Source organism: Juglans regia, chromosome 16 (assembly GCF_001411555.2).
Source record: "Juglans regia cultivar Chandler chromosome 16, Walnut 2.0, whole genome shotgun sequence".
Classification (NCBI taxonomy): Eukaryota; Viridiplantae; Streptophyta; class Magnoliopsida; order Fagales; family Juglandaceae; genus Juglans; species Juglans regia.
In genome coordinates, this window is record NC_049916.1 from 9,782,945 (window position 1) to 9,804,658 (window position 21,714).

At 39.4% G+C, this 21,714-nt stretch overlaps 1 pseudogene; it reads right to left on the reverse strand.

The window, feature by feature from the left end:
- Positions 1-14,788: 14,788 nt before the first annotated feature.
- Positions 14,789-20,167, reverse strand: LOC108979312 (annotated as a pseudogene).
- Positions 20,168-21,714: the final 1,547 nt, after the last annotated feature.

Consider the following 21,714-nt stretch of genomic DNA (forward strand, 5'->3'; position numbering starts at 1 on the left):
ATCATCGCACCTGGCACAAAATCAATGTAGTGCTCTATCTCTCTAATAGGTGGCAATCCACAAAATACACCACTAGGAAACAGGACCTCATATCCCTGCAACAAAGAGACAACAACACTAGGTGTGACGCCCCCAAATTCCGCTTGGGATCGGACGGACATTTGAAGCGTCGAGACATGCAACACAAGGTTACCTGCCCCCGTTCATGACATATAAGATGCAATATTCCTAACGTGCATCTAGCATTATGCAATATTCGCAGCGGATAATTTTTCTTTTTAGCAATACTATGCACCAAACCGAAATATCCCAAATACTTAAAACATACTTCATACATAATGACATACTAAACAACTGAGATCACAATAATAGTCCATATGGTTGTGATAAAAAGAGTGCTGGAGATTGAACTCCACAAATATAAGTAGTAATCTGAGGTAACTGATGTACTACCATCTACGTCACACCATCGCTTAGTCAGCCGTTTCCAGTTGGTCGATTCCCAGTTCTCCTTCAGATCCTGTAGCAAAATCTACCATTCGGGGGGAATGGTAGTTGGGACTACCACAGTGAGATTTGATTACAAATCTCAGCAAGTTAACAAGAAACTTCCACACAGGTTAATGATGCATGCATGGCAGTAAAAGCATGAATGCAAAAATCAAATCATAAGTAATCATGGCATAACTTGACATACAACATAACATAACTGGCATAACTTAAACTGAAACTGAAGCTTAGCATGAACGTGACTTGAAACATAACATGGACTTGAAACATAGCATAAACATGAACATGCATAATTTGAACTTGAACTTGAGCATGACATAACATAAATGTGAACTTGGAACATAACGTAAACATGAACATAACATAACATGAACTTGGAACATAACGTGAACGTGAACATAACATAACATGAACTTGAAACATATTCTTGTCTCATGGGATTACCATGATTGCGTGAACGTAAACTTGAACGTAACATAACGTGAAACATGACTTGAACTTGGAATCTTATTCAATAAACTTAATCATTAACGTGACCATATGGGTGCTACACAGGTCCCCTTGAGCCGTGTGTCCCTGCCGATTACCGCATCACATCACAGGTTTCTATACCAGCTGTGAGTGCGTTAATACGTACTCCACAGTTGTTGTGGCCCCACGTACTCTACATGTCACAATTGTTGTGTCTCACGTAGTATATGCTCCACAGTTGTTGTGGCCCCATGACTTATTTGTTTGTGCCACACTTGCTGTGGACACACGTAACATAATGTGTGGCACCATCGGCGTTAGTGCCTAGCGCGCTCCGGTGACCAGCTAATTAGGCCTCATTCGCAACCTGTTGACTGTACTTCATCAACCCAGGGAATTTCACACCTATTTAGATACTCCAGCGTGAACAAAGGAGTTCCACTAGGATATTACCTCATCCTAACGCTTAGGGTCATGATTGACATGAATAATTTAACTGGCATACATGACATTTCGTAACGTGACGTAATATGAACGTGACATAAAAGACAGAAGTCATGTCGTAGCATAACATGACATGAACTAAGACAGCAAACATGACATACTTCGAGACATAAATGTAACAGAGAACATTTCATAACATGGCATACATGTAACATGCAACATTTTGTAACATGGCATACCATATAACAGATAACATTTGTTAACATGGCGTACCATATAACAGACAACATTTCTTAACATAGCGTAACATGTGACAGTGAATATTACGTGACATGAAATACATGTAACAGATGGTATACTTAACATGACATACTTGCAATGTATAGCAATATGTGACAAAATATCTTGTGTAACAGATAATAATTCATGATAGAATAAATTTTGTGTAACAGATAAATATGTAATGATTTGGCATGACACATATGATAACATGCATACATACACTTTAGTTCCCTTACTTATCACTCATACACATTAAACTGATAGTAAGTTAAAAGCTAACTTATCTCGATCTTCGCGCTTCCAGACAAAACTCAAGTGCGATCATGAGAAACTGAAAATAATGATTTCTAAAAATTAGAACTTAATCACTAACAATTAGGAATATGGAGAAATATCAACTTAGAGTAAAATTACTATTTTACCCTCTACATGTGAGAAAATGACCATTTTACCCCTAACTTAAGGATTTTGCATCCTAACTCCAAAAATCACCAAAATTTACATACCTTATGTAAATTTTGTCCTAAACTCAAATATCAATTCAGAAAAATTTAAAACTAAACACAACCATCAAAACTCTATATGGCCGAAACTTACAAAGGCTATTTCCTTTGCTTTTTGTTGTAATTCTTTCAAATCTCAAAACTCATGATTAAACCAAAATTTTTCTTCTACTACACTCATAACATATTCTTAAGAATAATCATGTTTTTAATCATGAACAAAAGTCATCAAAATCACTAAAACCATACTTGAACTTTTTGGTTTCTCTTCTAAGTTCAAAACAGAATTTTGTTTCTAACTTGTTTTGATCAACCTCTTGATCCATGACTTATAAAGAAGTGATCTTCAAACCAAAACATCACATGGTTCAAAAAGGTGTCCTAAAACAGATCCAAGCTTCAAACTCAAGATCACATGGGTAAACATCAACCAAAACATAAATTTAGCCAAGAACATCATCACTTTGGCCTAACCGAATATCTCCTTCCATAAAATTTCATATGTTCGAAACTAACATCAAATATCTTCAAAATAACATTCTAACATGTATATAAGATGCTTAGGATCTTCCAATAAAAATATCAAAGCCATTGGAATAAGATTAAACCATAAAAGATTTAAACTTTCTCAAAACAGAAACTGTTTTTCCTCTTCCAGTTTCTAAGTTTCTAGACCTAAGAAAATATTTCACCAAAACTTTTAATCATGCAACAAATCCTCACCAATAATCATATACACATGTTAACAGTACTCCATAAAAATTTCGGACCAAGATCTATTCATTAGCTTGGTCAAAAACTCCAAAATATAACACACTCTCCAGTTTATCGCCCAGAATGACCTTTCTGGGGTATAAACAACTTTTGACCAATCAAATGATCTCCAAATGGAACTAATAAGGTATCCACGTAAACTAGACTCCAAAAGAAACAACTTTCATGAAGGAAACATTGCGAGGAAACACTTACAAAAGCTTCGAAACAGGCATTCAAAAGAGGTACGAAAAACTGTCCGAGAGTGTCTTTTGTGTTCTATGAAGGAAAAGTGTAAAGGAGAGTTGCTTTTTCGTGGGAAGTGGACTGAAGAGCTTCTTACACAAGCTATGTAAAGTGATAGGACTGAAGGAATGGTTGAGTGTTGGCCTTTTCTTCTCATAAAAATCAGACCAAGATCTTTTCTTAAGGTGGAGTGTAAGAGTGAATGAGTGAGGTGGCCCTTTAGCTATGTCTTTCAAGAACCTTCTAGGCTCTTCTTGTACAGATCTGGCCAGCCAAGTGGGGGTACAAAACTTAGCCATGAAGCAATCCTATGGTGACCAAATTCGTGGGCCTTAAAGGGCCTAAACCGAATGGGCCTAAAATTTGGGGTTTAAAGAGGGTTTGGGTTGCTATCAAGCCCAAATCCAATATCACTTGGCCCAATCAATTTTTCAAGGTTAACAAGGTTGGATAATGATGTTCTAACACAAATTTGAAGGATTAATAGCATGTGGAAGTGATTTAATCAAGTGATTAAACACAATGCTAGAAATCGGATTAGAAAAAGTTTAGAGGCCAACGTTAGGGTTTTGGGGAAACCGTTTAGGGTTTTGATTTCAACCATACTTTTGGGCTTTCGATTGGATTCCCACCATTTAGAATTTTACTAGGATTGAAAACCTCTTTGATCTGGCACAATTTGGTTGAGCAGATGAAACAAAGTTTTGCTTAAGCGACATGATCTCACACCTTGATTCCTTCAAATCCAACAAACGTTCCTTATGGTGCCAAGTGTCTAAAATTATTCACTAAGTGTGGCTAAGATCTTGCCAAGTGTCCAAATAAAACTTCTCTAATCCAATTTGGACATTCCACACTGTGATTTCGAAACACTGCAATTGGTGCGCTTATCGAGGTTACTATTCACTTCGAAAAAATGAATCATAAACTTAGTACTAAAAATTCCTAAATATTCATATTAACCTTTAGTGAAAATCTTTTACCGAAATTTAACCTCGAAGTGCCCCTAAAAATAATTTCACAATTTCCAACAGACGTTTCGTCCGGAATTATGAAAATGGGATATTGTGCCATAAAATCCTAAATAATCCACTGAGTGTAATGGCGTAGACCATAATGCATTCTGACACTTCTAACCACCTCAAATAAATAAAACTCATATTTCTAGCAGCACAGTGAGTGATAACACTGACTATGTTGACAGACTAAAACCTATGCAATAGGTCGATTCGTAAAAACTTATGGGATTTTCACGAGATTCCTAAAGTCAATAGAAATTCCGCCAATGAATTTCTAGCGGGCTGTTACATGGTGCATCCCCAATCATATGGAGTACATTCCCCATGCACTCCATCCATACTCACCATATCACCACTATGGCATACCCGCCATATGGTACATTATTACATCACATGGAGTACACTCCTCGTATACTCCCTTCATACACTACGACACATCACCATTATGGCATCCTTGCCATACGGTGTATCTCACCATCTCATGGAGTACATCCCATTTGTACTCCCCACATATACAACACGCCACATCACCACTATGGCATACACGCCATATGGTGCATTATTACATCACATGGAGTACACTCCCCGTGTACTCCCTTCGTACACTACGACACATCACCCTTATGGCACCCTTGCCATATGGTGTATCACCATATCCCATGGAGTACACTCCTCGTATACTCCCTTCATACACTCTACGGCACATCACCACTATGGCATACACGCCATATGGTGCATCGTCCACCACATAGAGTACATTCTACATGTACTCCTCTTACACGCATTACGCCACTGAGTACACTCCACTTGTACTGTACCGTTCCGTTCCACGACACGCCAAGGTATATTTTATTATACTCTCATTCTCCTTCACATTACGCCACACATAGAGTAAAGTACACACAGCGCGTGTACTATCCCCATCCCACATGCCACATCACCATTATGGCATATCCGCCACATGGTGCATTACTCTACCACATAGAGTACACCCATCGTACACTCCCTTCATACATATCACGGCATGTCACCACTATGGCGTACCCGCCATATGGTGCATCTCACCATCACATGGAGTACATCCCACATGTACTCCCTACATATGCAACACGCCACAGGCACACAGAGTACACTCAGTGTGCACTGTATCCATTCCACATACACCATGCCACCATTACAGCACATATTCCCAATCACACTACACAGCACACTTCCCAATTACGCCCAACACATCACAGTACACTACATGGCACAATGCACCTCCATCCAATACAGATAAGCCCAACACTTCACTACACAGAATGCCCAACACTTCATCACAATGCCACAACTCCACATATACTAACAGCACAGTCCACAACCTAGTCAACTAATCAATATCCAGCATAATTAATAAGAGATAGAGGGTTATACCATCGACGGGATAACCCGTGCGTTGCTTGTTGACCGGCATAGCCGATGATGTCGGAGGAGTCGCACGTGGCGGCTAACTCACGTACGGGGACTGTTTAGGTGTTTGGATAGCTAGGCGTGGTCTTGGAAAGGCTCGTGATGGCCTTGTGATGATGGTAAAGAGCATAACATGGCGGATCTAGCCATGTACAGTGGCGGTCAATCACACGCAGTGACTGTCCATCACGTGCAGTGATTACCCATCACATAAAGTGATGGTTTAGACCTAGGGCTTGGCTAAAGGAGGTGTGGTGAATCTCGTGGTGGCGTCGAGGTGGCGCCCCGGTGGCTCACGGTGGCAGATCTGGCCATTCCATGGAGGAGAAGCCGTGGGAGAGTGAGAGAGAGTGTGCTCTCGTGGGTGGCAGATCGGGGCCAAGGGAGGTCGAGCTAGCTTGGTGGCGGCCTGAGGAGGCTGGACATGGCGGTCATCAGCCATGGGTGGTGGTGCACGGTGGTGCACGGCGTGCAACCCGTGCGTGCGTGAGTGAGGAGCCGTGAGGTGGAGGGAGAGCTTCTGGCCATGGGTCACAGGGAGGAGCTCGGGGAAAGGGAGAGGAGGTCCATGGTGGCCATGGGTGGTCGTGGGTGGCCGCGTACGGCGGCGCACAGTGGGAAATGGGCTAGAGACCCATTTCGGGTACTTGCCGTGGAAGGAGGGGGAGGACTGCTTCGTAGGGGTTGGCTTCGGTGGAGGATGATGGCCGGTGGGAGAGGAGCTCGCCGTGGGAGCGGTGGAGCCATTGGGCGGCGCACGGCGGCGCTACACGCACAAGCCCGTTTGGGCTGTGTACTTCCGAAATGGAGAAAGGGAGAGCGTGAGGGGGAGAAGTCGGCATGGATGGACTCGCCGGCGTGAGGAGCAGCCGATGGTGTCGGCGGTGTGGCCTGGCGACGCACAGCGGCGCCGGGCTGAGGCCTTAAGCCGTTCGGCGTGAGGTGATCTGCGTACAGCGTACGCCGAAGGAGAGAGGGAGGAGAGAGAGGGTTACGGTGAAATGAGAGGGAAAAGAGAGGGGTCTGGGTATTTAACCAGTCCTTTCGTCTGGGGGTCTACACGACGATCTAACGACGAATAATTAAAACACTGATTTGAAGATGCGTAAAACATTAACTTAATTAAAAGCACTTAGAGGAATTAGGGTAGATATTATTTTAAACTAACTTTAGTTTATAAAATAATATTCTTCATCATAAATAAAATGATGAAGTCTCACTTAACATATTTAAAAGGGTTAAACCATTTATTTAATAAAAGTTCTCAACATAATTTAAATCCCATAATATCTTAAATAATTGAAATCATTTTAATAATAATATTAAAATGATTTCCGGCAATTATAATATTTTTGGAGCTCTTCAATAATATTATGATTGTCGTATTTAAGATCAAATCTTAATTCAACAATGATGGAAATACTCCTTATAAATATTTTCAGCATATTTAAAACACTGGACGTGCCCTAGAAGTCACACGATATCTTTCGAGACACGCTATCATGGTTCGACACGCATAACGTGACTCGCAGTCGGTAGTGAGAAAGGCAGATGATCACATAATCTCTGCCTTTAGGGTTTGCTTACGTCATCAAGACGAAACATACGTTAGAAAGGGGGAAGCGTACGTAAGAAGAAGGAACTGGGTGTTACATTTACACCCAAAAAGGTTGTGCCCTTAATACCAATCTCTTGAGCCTTCCCAAGTCCGTCAAAAATTTTACCCAAATTGGTTAGCCCATTAATGTGGCAATCATCCAATATGTCATGTGTCATTTCCTTATGGGCCTCTTGGCTTCTAATCCTCGAAATTAAATAAGCACTAAGAATTCTTCAAAATAATATCAAGCTCCAAAAATTTCATTTTTTCCTCAAAAATCAATATTGCAATAGAATCTTTTAATAATTCTTCTAAACCCAAAATATACGGCCTTTTTGCCAACTCAAGTATCCAAAATTATTCTTATTCTAAAATAGCTCAACCCCTAATTAATTAGGATTAAAGCTACTAAAGTCAAGGCCTACGGAGCTTTTTAGGCGGGATGTTACATTCAACTTTGGTGATTCAATGGCTTAGAAATGAGTCTTGTACTATATGATATTTATGGGATTTTTGGGATGAACTATTGCAAGCAATAATTGGTTTTAATTATACGATGTCTCATCAGTTTAGAGAGGGGAATAAAGTGGTTGATTTTTTAGCAAGGTAGGGGGAGGAGGGGTATATATGGCTTCCGATAAGTTGCCCCTTCATGTGAGAGGTTTGCTACGTTTGGATCTTCTTAGTTTGCCTAGTATTGGGCCATAATTTTTTGTTTGTGAATGTTTTGTTGTTTTCTTTTGTAGTTTGTTGAGTTTGCATTGGGTTTTAATTGTTACGGTTTTCTTCCATCATAAGTGAGGGTTGTTTTTCAATAAAGAATAGAGGTGCAGGCCTCCTTTGAAAAAAACATTTGATGTATCTTAATATAATACGTCAGATTATAAAGTTACTTCTAAAATAAAGTAGATATAACAGATTACATCAAACTACATCAATTTTTTCATTTATTTTTTGTGAAATCCCTTTGTGACTGTAGTACTTCTCTTTTTTTATTGTTTGGAAGATATTTGAATTAGATTAATTTTATTTTTAAACTATTTACCATATACTTCTAAAAAATTCTTGAAATTAAACATTGGCTAAAGCATTTGTGGAATTGCAAATTTATCATGCATTTTTTTTTATTTTTATATAAAGCTGATCTCATTAATCATAGTCAATCACTTACATGAACTTGATAGAACAAAAAGGTGAAGTAAACTACATCATATCCTTGGTAACCAGGGGTAAAATACAGTTTGGATATAGCTCAATATCATACACATCTTCAATGCATTGGAGAGCAGCTTTTGCTAAGCTGTGAGCTACCATATTAGCCTCACGATATGCATGTGAAGCTGACCAAGTAGCAACTGAGTCAAGTATGAGTCTTGCATCTGCTATGAGACATCCACCCATGCTCCAATTGGAGGTATATTGGTTCAGTAGGTCCACGACCTGTTTTGAGTCCCCTTCTAGACAGAATTGCCTCAAACCAAGTTCCTTGTAGAAAATTGTTGCCAAAAGTAGCCCATAGGCTTTAGCATCAAAAGAATTGCCTTTTAGGGGTCTGTTAGCACGAAGGGCACCAATCATAAAGCCTTGATGATCTCTGATGAGTACATTTATGCCAATCCTCCCCTCCCTCGATTGTACAGTTGCATCCCAATTAACCTTAAACCACCCTGCTGCAAGTTTTGACCATTTATGAGCCCCTGCTAGAGACTTGGGGTTAAGGCTAGCTTCCTGTTTGAGTGCCTCCTTGTGAGAAAAAAGATCTGCCTTAGCCTATTTAGTGACAGCATTTGGGTGTTTAAAGGCTTTTCCATGTAGACAGTCATTCCTTCAAGACCAGATTACCCTCATTGTGACTGTTACCTCATCAAGTTCCCCTGGATCAAGAGTGTTAACAAGGGCTGACCATACATTGAAAACCAAATCACTCTGGATAGATAGCTTTTACACTTTCTTTGTTCCCTGACACCACACATCCTTAGCAGCAATACATCCCCATAGAGCATGGCCAAAGGTCTCAAATTCCTATATGCATATTAGGCATAGGCTATCCTTTACTACCTTCCTCCTTTTCAAATTAGCTAGAGTGGGAAGAGCCTCACTACACGCTCTCCATAGGGACATCTTAGTAGAAGGGGATACTTTTAATTTCCAAATAGTCCTCCACACTTGGTTGTCGCTAGCTCTGACTGAGGATTCCCCTTCTAGTTCTCTTTCCATCTCTTTGCTAAGGTGATAGCCACTCTTGACAGTGTAGATGCCATCAGTAGTAAATTGCCATATTAACTTGTCTTCTCTCCCCATTAGGCTAATTAGAATGGCTTTGATGCCATCTATTTCCTGTTGAGAAAAAATTTCATAGAGGAGAGGTTCCGTCCATTGCTTCAATTGAGGGTCAATGAGGTCACAAACTTTGTCACACCAGCAATCTGCTTCTCGGGTTGTCAGAATTTTTTGAGAGGGGAAGGATGGTATCCATCTGTCTTGCCATATATTGACTTTGTGGCCATTCCCAACACTCCATATGAGGCCTTGCTTCAACAATTTTAAGCCTGCATATATGCCTCTCCAGGCAAAAGAAGGCCCTGTCCCCAACTAGGCTTCTAGCAACCCAACCTTGTTGAAATATTTTTGCTTCAGGATCTTGGCCACTAGGGATGTTGGATTTTGTAGGACCCTTCATCCTTGCTTCGAGAGCAAAGCTGTATTAAAGCACTTCAAGTCTCTGAATCCAAGGCCTCATATTTCCTTGTCACTGAGTTGCTTCCAATTGACCCACTGAATCTTGGAGGAATCTTCATTGAAACCCCACCAGAACTTCCTGAGCAGCTGATTTAATTTACTAGTAATAGATGCTGGTAGCAAAAACATTCCCATTGCATAAGTGGTAATGGCTTAGAGGACTGCTTTGAGTAAGATTTCCTTGCCTGCAGCAGAAAGAAACTTAGTTTTCCAATTGGTTACTCAAATCCAGGTCCTATCAATTAGAGAGTGGAAGGAAGCAATATTTTTCCTGCCCACCAGAGCAGGTAAGCCCAGGTATCTTTCAAAATTGGTAGAGGATTGGATACCTGCTAGCTACATAATCTGTCTTTGTATTACTTGGACAATATTCTTACTAAAAAAGATGGAAGATTTGTCTTTGTTTAAGACCTGTCCTGAGCCTTTCTCGTATAGATCCAGGATATGAAGTACACAGTTGAGTTCCTTAGGCTTTGCTTAGCAGAACAAGAGGCTGTCATCAGCAAAGAACAGGTGGTTCACTATGACTGGGCCTCTTCCTATTGGAGCTGGAGTTAGTCTGCCACATGCCTCTACTTGGTTTAGAAGAGAGGTGAGAGCTTCTGCACATAATATAAATAAGTATGGAGACAAGGGGTCTCCTTGTCGCAGTCCCCTAGAAGGCAAGAAACACTTTTGAGGTTCTCCATTCACAAGGATCGAGTAGGACACTGAGTTAAGGCATGCTTGGATGATGTTGATCCAGTGTAATAGAAATTCCATTTTGGTCATGATGGCTTCAATAAATTTCCATATCATAGGCCTTACTCATGTCCAGTTTAAGAGTCATGAAACCTCTTTTGCCTTTCATTCTTGAGTTCATGGAGTGTAGTATATCATAGGCTACAAGTGTATAATCAAAGATGAGCCTTCCAGGTACAAATGCGCTCTGGTTGGGGGCAATGAGCTTGGACAGTATGGTTTTCAACCTGTTTGCAATGGTTTTAGAAACAATCTTGTATAAGACATTACACAGACTAATATGTCTGTAGTCAGCTACTTTTTTAGGGCTTTGAACTTTGGGGATGAGGGAAATGAAGGTATCATTAACATCATTGAGTGAGCCACCGTGGTTTGGAACCTTGAGAGCATAATTGCACACTTGTTCACCTACCACCTCCTAGTTTTTTTGGTAGAATTGAGTAGGAAAGCCATCAGGACCAGGAGATCCTTAGGAATTCATTTGAAAGACCGCTGCTGTAATGTCTTCCCTAGTGAAAGGTTCATAAGCCATGCCTTAATTTCCATATCTAACTTTGCGCTCAGTGCATGCAAACAGTTCTCAAAATCCAAAGGGTAGGAAGTAGTAAATAAATAGGAGAAATAACCTGTGAAGACCTCTCCTATTCCTACCTGCTCAGTGACACATCTTTCTTGTGGATCCTCTATACATTTGATTGCATTGATCTTCCTTCTCTGACTTGCCTGCATGTGAAAATATTGAGTATTCCTGCCCCCATGCTTGAGCCAATGCTGCTTTGCTCTTTGACGCCACTTGAGATCATTTGCTGTAATGGAAGAGACCACCTCCTTTTGAATTTGTTTCATAGTTGCTAAGTGCTCACCTGCACTCGTGCTCTGGAGATGGCGAACACTTTGTTTCCCCTTTGTGATATCCATGTGTTCTTGTTGCTTGATTGTCTACCTCCAGACCAGTAGGTCTTTTTGGCATACCCCAAGTTTGGTCCTTAGTAACCCGGCCTCACATTCTGTTGTACTAGCTTTCTGCCACGCCTCACATACAACCCTCTGGCACTCTTCCTTCATTTCCCATGCCATCTCATATCTAAAGCACCACCTTTGTTTCTTTGTCCCATCATTGGTGTTATGTAAATCAATGGACAAGGGGGAACGATCAGACTTAATGGCAGCAAGGGCAGTGCACGAGCCATGGTTATAGATGTCATTCCATTCCTTGTTTCCAAGTGCTCTATCAATGTTTTCCTTTGTAAAGTCTCTGCCACTCCTATTATTCGACCAAGTAAACCTTTGCCCATATGAGTGTATGTCATTGAGTCCACAAAATTCAACTGCTTGCCTAAACTCTTCAATATGTTTGTATGGTCTATTGGCTCCACCCATTTTTTTGCTTTGATGGAGGATCTCATTGAAATCCCCAGCACATAGCCAAGCCATGGAGCTAGGAGGTTTGAGCATCCTCAATAATTGACAGTTGTTGCTTCTCTTCCCAGTGTCAGGATGTCCATAGAATCCTATGAATTGCCATGTTGGTCCACTGCCTTCTTCCTAGATCAAGGCACTAATGTGCGATCTAGTATAATTAATGACTGTTACATTCCATTCTTCTTTCCATAAGAGGGCAATACCCCCACTAAATCCCACACAATCCATTGAGAAACACCCATCCATCTTCAAACTTCTTCTTACCACCTCCATTCTTTTACTTCTACACTTAGTCTCCACTAGGAAAACTAAAGAGGGATACTTCTCCTTAGCTAAGTTCCTAAGGATACTAACTGTCTGAGGGTTCCCAAGCAGAACCCTCGAACAGTTCCACACCAAAATGCTAATTGATTATGGCAGAGCTGGGAACTAGCCGCTGCCTTAACCTGGGGGATTCCTTTTGTGTCATAACTTCTCTTGGACTTCTTTGAAATAGGTTCTTGCAATGGTATACTCCTTTTACAACCCCTCTCATATTTATTCCTGGCAAGACAATTTGAGATATCAACCAATATTAAGTTACCATTGCCTTTTGTGTGTGTTACATTGTCACGAGCTTTCCTTTTCCATTTCCTTAGGGTGCTCAATGCATTATCTTTAACAGAATGCATGGTAGTGTCTGTGCCATGTAAACTACCTATTTTCATCCTATTGTTTTTGTCTTGTTGTTTTAGGCCACGATGACAATCAGTAGGTACCACCTCACTTATGTTTGAGACTTCCCGCTTTCCCAGTTCAAAATAATTTTTCATAGTTGGTTCATGAAAACCATATGTCCCTGGTGTTAGGTTGGACTCAAGATCCATTCCCACATGAGCACCTTGGGTGTCTTGGAGTCTAGAGGGTTCTATAGAGCTATTGCCCTCATGTACGTAGGGTACCTGTATATGGTTAAAGTGTTGACTTACCTCCTGGAGTTTAAGTTGGTTCCCGAGGCAGGGATCATTAGGAATTCCTACTCCTGCACTGCCATCTATTGGTGACTGAGATGGGCCTACACGAGATCCTCCTCCCTTATTTTTCGCTGATGACATCTCCAGTTTTCTTGCCAAGATTTCCGGGTTGAAACCTTGGTTGTTGTGCTGTGAATTATCTTGGACAAAACTACCCCCTCCACCTTGTTGTTCCCTCTAGTGGGTGTTTCCTCCTTGGAGCCGCCATATCTACGTCTATCAAAGATATTGGTGTTTCTGGGTTGGCCTCATAGCCATGGACCAAATTGAGTTGAAAACTGTGTGGACACCATATTGAAAACAAAAGCTTTGCAATCTTTCATATTTAAATGAAACCCAATGCTGTTTGTCGCCTAGCTTCAGCCATTTTCCTCGCAACAAGGGTTTGTGGAGATCCACCACCACCCTCACTCTGAGATACCTCCCCCATGCACGACCAGCCGCCTCTGCGTCAACCCTGATGACATTGCCAATAGAAGTTGCAAATTGTTCTCCAAAATCTTCTGTCATGGTTGCTAGTAGGAGGTTATGGAGTTGAACCCAGAAAGGTTCGTAGTGAAACTGCAGAGCATCTATGGACATCTTTTCATCCACCTCCATCATGGTGAGGAAATGTCTGTCAAAAAATCATGGTCGTCCACTTAGGACCCTTTCTTTGTCAACCAACTAATTCTAGAACTTGATCAGAAAACATTGTTCTCCAAGCCCCTTAAAGGTTACCCACCCTTCAAGCCTTCATATTTGGGACATTGTGATCCTAAAATCTTCGTTGTTAACAGCCTTCTCGGTTAGGGCCTTCCCCACTATACAATAGTTGCCCCGATTTTCCTCTCCTTTAGCGTTCTCCTGCTTTACATGGAAACATGAGCTCTCTTCCTTGGAGAGGTGTAGCCTCTCCCATCGTGTTGCCAAATCCTCAGCCTCCATTACGTATCACAGCCAAAAGAGAAAAAACAAGCTCACAGAGAGTGAGACTTTTACCTTCGAAGAATCAAAGGCACTGAAACCTCACGCTTTCTCCCAGAGAAAGGGAAGGCACTCCTTTTTTCAGAGGGCCAATCTATGAGTCCTAAGTGTATCATGCTTGTTAATAGATGCTTCAAGCATATTCATTAAATAGGTTCAATCAAGGCTAATTAAGCAATCGTTTTTAATATTTTATTGCTTGTCGAAACTAATCTAGCATATGACAAGAGTTGAGGCGTGCATTTGCAACAAAAAAATAGAACCAATTCTCAAATTTATTAATCATGATGATCGATTTGCTGTCTCTACAAGATTAATCGTTTTAAAATTAATCAAAGCCAACTATTTTTTAAACACAAAATTATGTTAAAAGAATACAACCACTATATTCTCACAACGCTTGTCGATAGTATATCTACATGATTGCAAACCAATTGTAATATATAAAAAGATGCACAAGTACTGGAAATCTATTCATATACAATATAAACTAATATTACAAATTCTCAAGCTCCAAAAATCTGCCTCGAGCATTTACAAGCAAATACCAATAACAGTACACAAAATTAAAATAGTAGTCATATCAAACTGCTATCAAATATACGTAAGTTGCTTAGAGAAATGCAATCATCGACGACTACAGTACTTGTGAAGAAATTATATGCTCTTGTTATCCTTCTTGATTTGCAGAAGCTTGTCATAGATACACCATGGAAAACTAAGGAAATGGGCCCTATCCATTCCCTGAGTTCCCTCATTGTGGCGACCCCAATAAGTATGATGATATGTGACATGATACCAGGCTGATGCTTTTGCTTTTGCATTATCAGTATTGTCTGCATCACTCCCCTCGTTGAACCAGTTCCTTGCTTCCATTCTTGTACTTCCATTCTTAGTGACTTTACAGCATATTTAATTGCATCCAGATCCCTCTTCCTATCAAAATGTTTTGACATTTTCAAAACATTGCCGCTGAGAATTTCGGCTTCAGTTTGGATTCCATAATACTCCATCATATCCCCCAACTTGTAATCATAGTCACATTTGTGTTTGGAAGCATCGCTGAGGTAGTCCTCAAAGCCTTACTTCCATTTCAGGGTCATAATGTTGTTTTGCTAAATCCAAAGTGAAGGATGCCACAGGACTCGTGGGCGATGCAATGTCTTTCACTTCTAGGAAAAGCTTTCCGATAACAGATTTTGATTTGTAGCTCTTTTTATTAGGCTTTTCCATAAAATCGGGATACTCTTTGACGTGTAGATAAGGAGGTATTTCGGCTACAATACCAGTTTTTGGGAAGTCAACAGCAATTGATCAGTGAAGCTGATCCGCGAGCTTCATACAGTTAGAGCTCATTGCTTTATCGGGCTCCCTATCTGCAAAGACGACGTGGGCATTATCGATGATTCCTAAATTGTCGTTGACTATATAGTCTGTGAAATACTTTTCTACTTCCTGCAAGACAACAATAACATGCTTTTCAATGACTGCATGAAAACAGGAGAGAGGAATGAAATGTTGTGTCACCAACTTTGTTTAGATATAGATGTCTATATGGAAACACGAACTTCTTAGATGTCTATATACTTCTATATATATTCTCATTGGAAATGCAAGCATAGATGATTCTCTCAATTGTTATGGACAAATGTAAAGAAATTATCAAAATACCTCTATTGTAACATCATGATCGACTTGCTTAGCAGGTGCTGGATTATATTCCATTGGTTCAATTTGACGAGGAGGAATAAGATCAAGATCCCAAGAGACGAAGTACAAATCTCCATCCAAATCACTTCCCGAACATTCGTTTGGATGTGGTCTAAAAGTACAAATAGGCAGTCATTAATATTACATATATTCACATGTATGTCTGCATGTATGTGATGAGTCTTATGTTTTTATAGATTAAAGTCTCATATAAATGGGATATTAAACTCTTACCTCTCTCCCTTTTGTGGAAAAACAACACAATCCACCATATGATGTAGGGCTGGCACGTTCACAGCTTCGAGGACTCCCACATCTCCTGGGTGTAGACAAGGGTTTTTAGCAACAACCACCTGACCTTCACAGATGAAGTTTTTTGGGTTTGAACTGCTGACACTAAACACAAGGGATGACTTGCTACTGAGCTCCCTACTAAAGCGAGAAACTTGCATAAATACTTGACCATATTCCAATGTCCTGGTTTCGTCAAGGCCTCCCATCAAAGCTCTTCCATTTGGAACAAAAATCTTTGTTTTCAACCGCATGTCCATCAACTTAGATGCACGGAATGTTCGAAGCATCATTGAAAGAAATGGTTCTGCATTTGGCTTGTAACCACATATAAGCATTTCCTTTAGAACTTTTGAGATCTCCCCTGCGAACATCATTTCCAGTGCCTTTTGTGCTCTCCAAGGATCTATTAATATGGCATTCAGTTGATCTATAGCCTCGCTTTGCATTTTTTTAAAAGCTCGATCCTTAACCCCGAGGTTAGACAAAAGAGTTGTTATCTGATGATTGAGAAAACAGGGCCGAAACTTACTCCAATCCAAAACATCGAGTTTTGTGTTATCCGATTTGTATTTACACATGCTCTTTCTCAATGACAACTTCACCGATGATGTCAGATCAACAGCCACAACACCTTTGTACCCTCCATATCGAATCTGAAATGCTGATGGAACAGAGTTGCAGCGTAACTTTGTTGCCACTTTGCGAGCCAATTCTTCAGATATCTTCCCTATGCCTTCTGAGAAACAATACGTGGCTTCTCCCCTCTTAACTTCTACATCGGGAATAACTTCAATTTCATCAATGCCAACGCTGGCAGTTTCTCTAGAAGAGCCAAAAGACTGACCCAGTCTGGCACAATATTTTGCCACATTCCTTATCTCTCGAAAATCACCCATCCATTCTCTGATATCTGCTGCAGTCAAGCCAGGTCTTGAAGCAAACATCCAAACAGAATTTTCCCGTAGCTGACTGTTTGAAAAGGCAAGAAACTCAAACTTCTTATCCCCAATAACTATTCCATTTCTGAGAGTGGATAGTATCCTATCATACACTCTAGTTTGCTTATCCTCCTTTGCAGATGATGAACGTGGAGATAAAGCTATTGAGTACATTTTATTTAAGTCCTCATCGACAAAAGAAACACGCAGGAAATTGTCAATATCTTCAGGATAATGGCGCAAGCCGACTCTGTTGGAGAGATTCAACTCTGGACCACCGAAGTATACTTTAGATGGAGTGATTTGAACCCTGTGTATATATACTAGCCCATCATCTAAAGAAATAGCAGTTGTTTGAAATCGAGTAGATGCTGCGTATCTTTTGTACTCCTCCATGAGCCATTTCACAGGTTCATAGCAGCAGTCCTTCAAATGAAAAAGCTTGTCCAGGGCTCTTTCTATCATGTTGATTTTGATTCTCTTTGGATCGACCAACCTATAAAAATCGTTAACAATTGCTGGCCCAGGAACACATCCATGCTGAATCAAAGAGTTGATCTTAAACAAGATTTTATATGGCAGGTCAAAGCGTGTGGGTGGATTCACAATGGGCACAAGAACTGAGCTGAATGAGTAAGGAGAGCCTTCTATCAATCCAAATTGGTTTTTATTTTCTTTATAATGGAAAAAATCAAGACGTAATTTCCCAAGCCGCCTCTTTTTTGGAAGCTCCAAACATAGAGCATAAGATTGGCCAATGCGGCTGGATGGGGTGAAATCAACTTCTCTGACCCACTCATAATGACGAACATCAGATACATCTTTCACACGTATCCTTGGAGCACCAAGTAACTAGCAAAATAGACAAGATAGAAGAAAAAGGGTGGCAATTTCGACACAAAAACCATTAATATCAGTAGACTGTAATAATATAAAAAATGCTTGTAAGAAAGAGTATAGCAACCTGGATGAGAAGAAATTTTGTTGCTTGACCACGTGGAAGATATAGCTCAATCTTCCTAATGTTCTCGAAAGAGATCTCAAACTTGTACTCTTTGGAAAGATAGGAAAAAAAGAAAAACAAGTTTTTGGCGCCAAAAGATTAGTACAACTACTTCTAGCCGAAGTATACTCAAGCTAACGTAGGCATGGGCTGGGGAGCCCACCTCACTCTTAAGTGAAAAGTGGCAGCATGTAATTGCATTCTAAGGGAAGGAACATTGACGAATCTAATAGCTTTATAACACTTGTTTACTAAGTTCACAAATGACAAACGTTGTTTAATGTTACTTTTGTTTTCCATGATGGGAAGAATAAGGATGGAACTGAGAAGAACTCAAAAAGTGCAAACTTAGGCAACGAGAAGAGCGGGGGGAGGGGATTCCTTCTTGCTGCGTAAGAGTTGGCTCTGTGTGTGTGTGTGTGTGAGTACACTTCGCTATGCATGGATTTCTGGAAATGATGACTATTTTACAAAAATATTCTTAAAGTACTCTTGGGTATGATCGATCTTGACCATTTCGTGTGAATTGTTTTCCCTCTTTCTACCAAACTGATGAAAAATTGATTGATCTGATGACTAAATTTTCTTCGTAGGTAAGTTTTCTCTCTTCCTCTATTATTTTTTATTCTTTTCGGGCTCCCATATAAAGTGATCGGACAAGATTGCTATGATCCGTTTAGACTTTAGAGCCTCTTACTTTAAGGAGTTAAAAACTGCAACTCAAAATATAAAATAAAAAAAAAAAACGATCGAAAAACAACAAATATAAATTGTAATTGGAAAAAAAAAAAATGAAGAAGAAGAAGAGAAAAAAAAACTAATTAAAACGATGGGAAAAGGGTCATTTCCCAGTTGATCATCATGTAATCTTCCTAAATATTTTTATAAGTTTTGGGAATTTTAAGAACTTTTAAATTTTGAAAAACGTTTTACATATTTGTTTATTATTATTTTTTTATTTTTATAAATAAAAAAAAACAGGTAATTTCTTGAGTTATTTTAAAAAGAAGAAAAACTTTCAGTTATTTTGGGGCACAAAGTTACTTGAGATTCGAAGATGACTGATAGCACATGCTTTAGCACTGCTTATATAGTAAATATTTTTAATGAAAAAGTTTTGAGATCCTAAAGCATAGAGACGTTGAACTCTAGCAATAACCTTGCCATGTGGCACGGACTTGGTTTACTAATAACCTTGCCAGAGCCATCATATATGACCAATCATAATGTCTACATTTGGAGAAATATTCAGACACTACGAGAATGAAACTTTGCCATCTCATATATATCAAAATTAAGAGAGCATTCGTAATTATTTCTTACTAGAAACAAAAACAAAAATGGAAATGGAATGGATTCAATTCTTGATACCATGACATGAGTTGATAGATCCGTCCGTTGTGAAAAAGAACATGGTGGGAGTTGATGAAGAATTGAAGTTTATTTTTTAATTTAAACACTTGAATAAGAAAATTTATGAATAAAATGTGCTGATGTGGCGCTAGGCAAATCCCAACACTTGCTTATCTAAAAGGGAATGTCCCCCACCTCGTACTCACTGCAAGAAAAATATTCTTTTTCGGTAATTTTATAATCGCTGCAAAGAAAATGCCGCATGTTTTTGCAGTGATGTATTAGTGGTGATTTATTATGTTGCAACGATGTAATTTATGTCGTAATAGAATTGTGGACGCCAAAACACAAAAGATCTTTTATCCCCCCCGATCTTTTTCCCCCAACCATGCTTGTTCTTCTCCATTTCAATGAAACCAGACCAAAAGCAGAAAACCCATTTCTCCACCTGCCATTGCCAACGGTCACTGTGCATTTTTCGACGGACGGAAGGTGACTTGAAGGCTTCACTGCAGTAACTACGCCATTCACCTGCGTATTTCCCTTTTCCCCACACCTTTCTCCCCCTAGTTCGTGTTTCTCCATGGACAGCCCACCTGCAAATCCACATTCCTCGTACCCCAGTGTTTTCGCGGCTTTCATTTGATGGTGGCATCGCTTCATCTTCGAGTCATTTCCTACCCCCAGAAAGTCGCCGCACAGTGCCTCCATATTCGGCTTGGAACTAAGTTTTTGGGCTTCATTTTCCTGTCGACCGAGTCTGATTTCAAGGAATATATTCCCTTTTAGGTATATTTTCTTGTCTAATTTTTCCATTACATTGTAGCTTCACGCATAACTTTTTGAGCTTCATTCCCTTGTTCTTCCTTGAGGTTTCATTTTTGCTTGTACAATACTTTTTTTACATTGTCAATCTCATTCCCATGTTCTTCCTTTAGGTTTAATTTTTGTATATCTGCCTTTTCTGTATGTGGTGGTCTAAGTTGTGGATATTAGCAGTTGCAAAATTCATGGGTGATATTCAATAAAAAAATAGAGCCTTTTTCTTGTAGCGTTTATGGCCCCTTTTGGTACATTCTAATATGTAGTTAAGTGATTTCTGTGAAGAATGTTGCTTTGTTTGAATGTGCATATAGAATTGTTTTTTGTATGAATTTTTTTGCTCATCATTAATTAATTGTAGGTTAACTCTTTCTTTTGTATCCATAATGAATAAATGCCTTTTTTGATTGCCCATGTGGCCACTTGATTTAAAGGATTAAAAATAGAGTATGGATCATGCAAGCATGAACATCTTATATATATAGGCATCTTAGATAGAATTATATGCATTGTATGAGGCCTTTAAGTATTCTAAACTACTTCTCGAGCTACCTAGTTAGGCTCCATATGGCTATAGTCCATTAGTTTCCCTGATTTAAAGAACAAATAACTTCTATTTTAAAACCTGCATTGATTTAATTAAAATGATATTGTTAGAGCTATCAATACAAATCGATTATTGTTGTTGTTGTTGTTGTTGTTGCTTCTGTTTCTATCTGTCTCTTTCAATGTACAATTCCAATTATAGTTGTCTTTGAGTAGGTAGTTGTTTTCCGTTTTGGTTCATAATCACTAGCTGTGCAGTTGTGATATCATGTGCTTTTTTGCACGATTGTTGCATGTATATATGCATTTTGAACACGTGTTGATATGGGTATTAGATGTTGATAAACTATGTTTGAATTTTTTTAATTTGCACACCACAGATTTTTCATTTTTTGCATTAAATCCCTACTTTATCAATCACCCATCGGTATCATAGCATCTGGAATGTACATATATCATCCCCCTTTATCCCACAACAAATTGCATGTTGTATGCCTGCCTGCTTGTGTCTTTGATGTGGTTCTCAATTGCTTAAAGTTTGGTATTCAACACTTCTTCATAAAACCCCATGAATAATATATATATTTCAAAAGAGGAAAAAAAATTATGTGATTACACCATGATTCTTTCTACCTAGCTAATAGTAATAAGAACATTTGAGATGAAATTAATTAACTCTAATGCCCAGTGGTTAGTTTCTGACTGAAAACATATATGATCTTACCATGCTAATTACTTAAACTTAATTATCTTCTTACTTCTTTTACTAAATAATGGTATTTTTGTTCAAGTTCTATAATTATCATGTTTTGTTCAAATAGAAGGGTGACTTTAGTCTTAATAAACCAATTATTAAAAGCACAATTCAGGTTTATCACTTGAACCTGAAT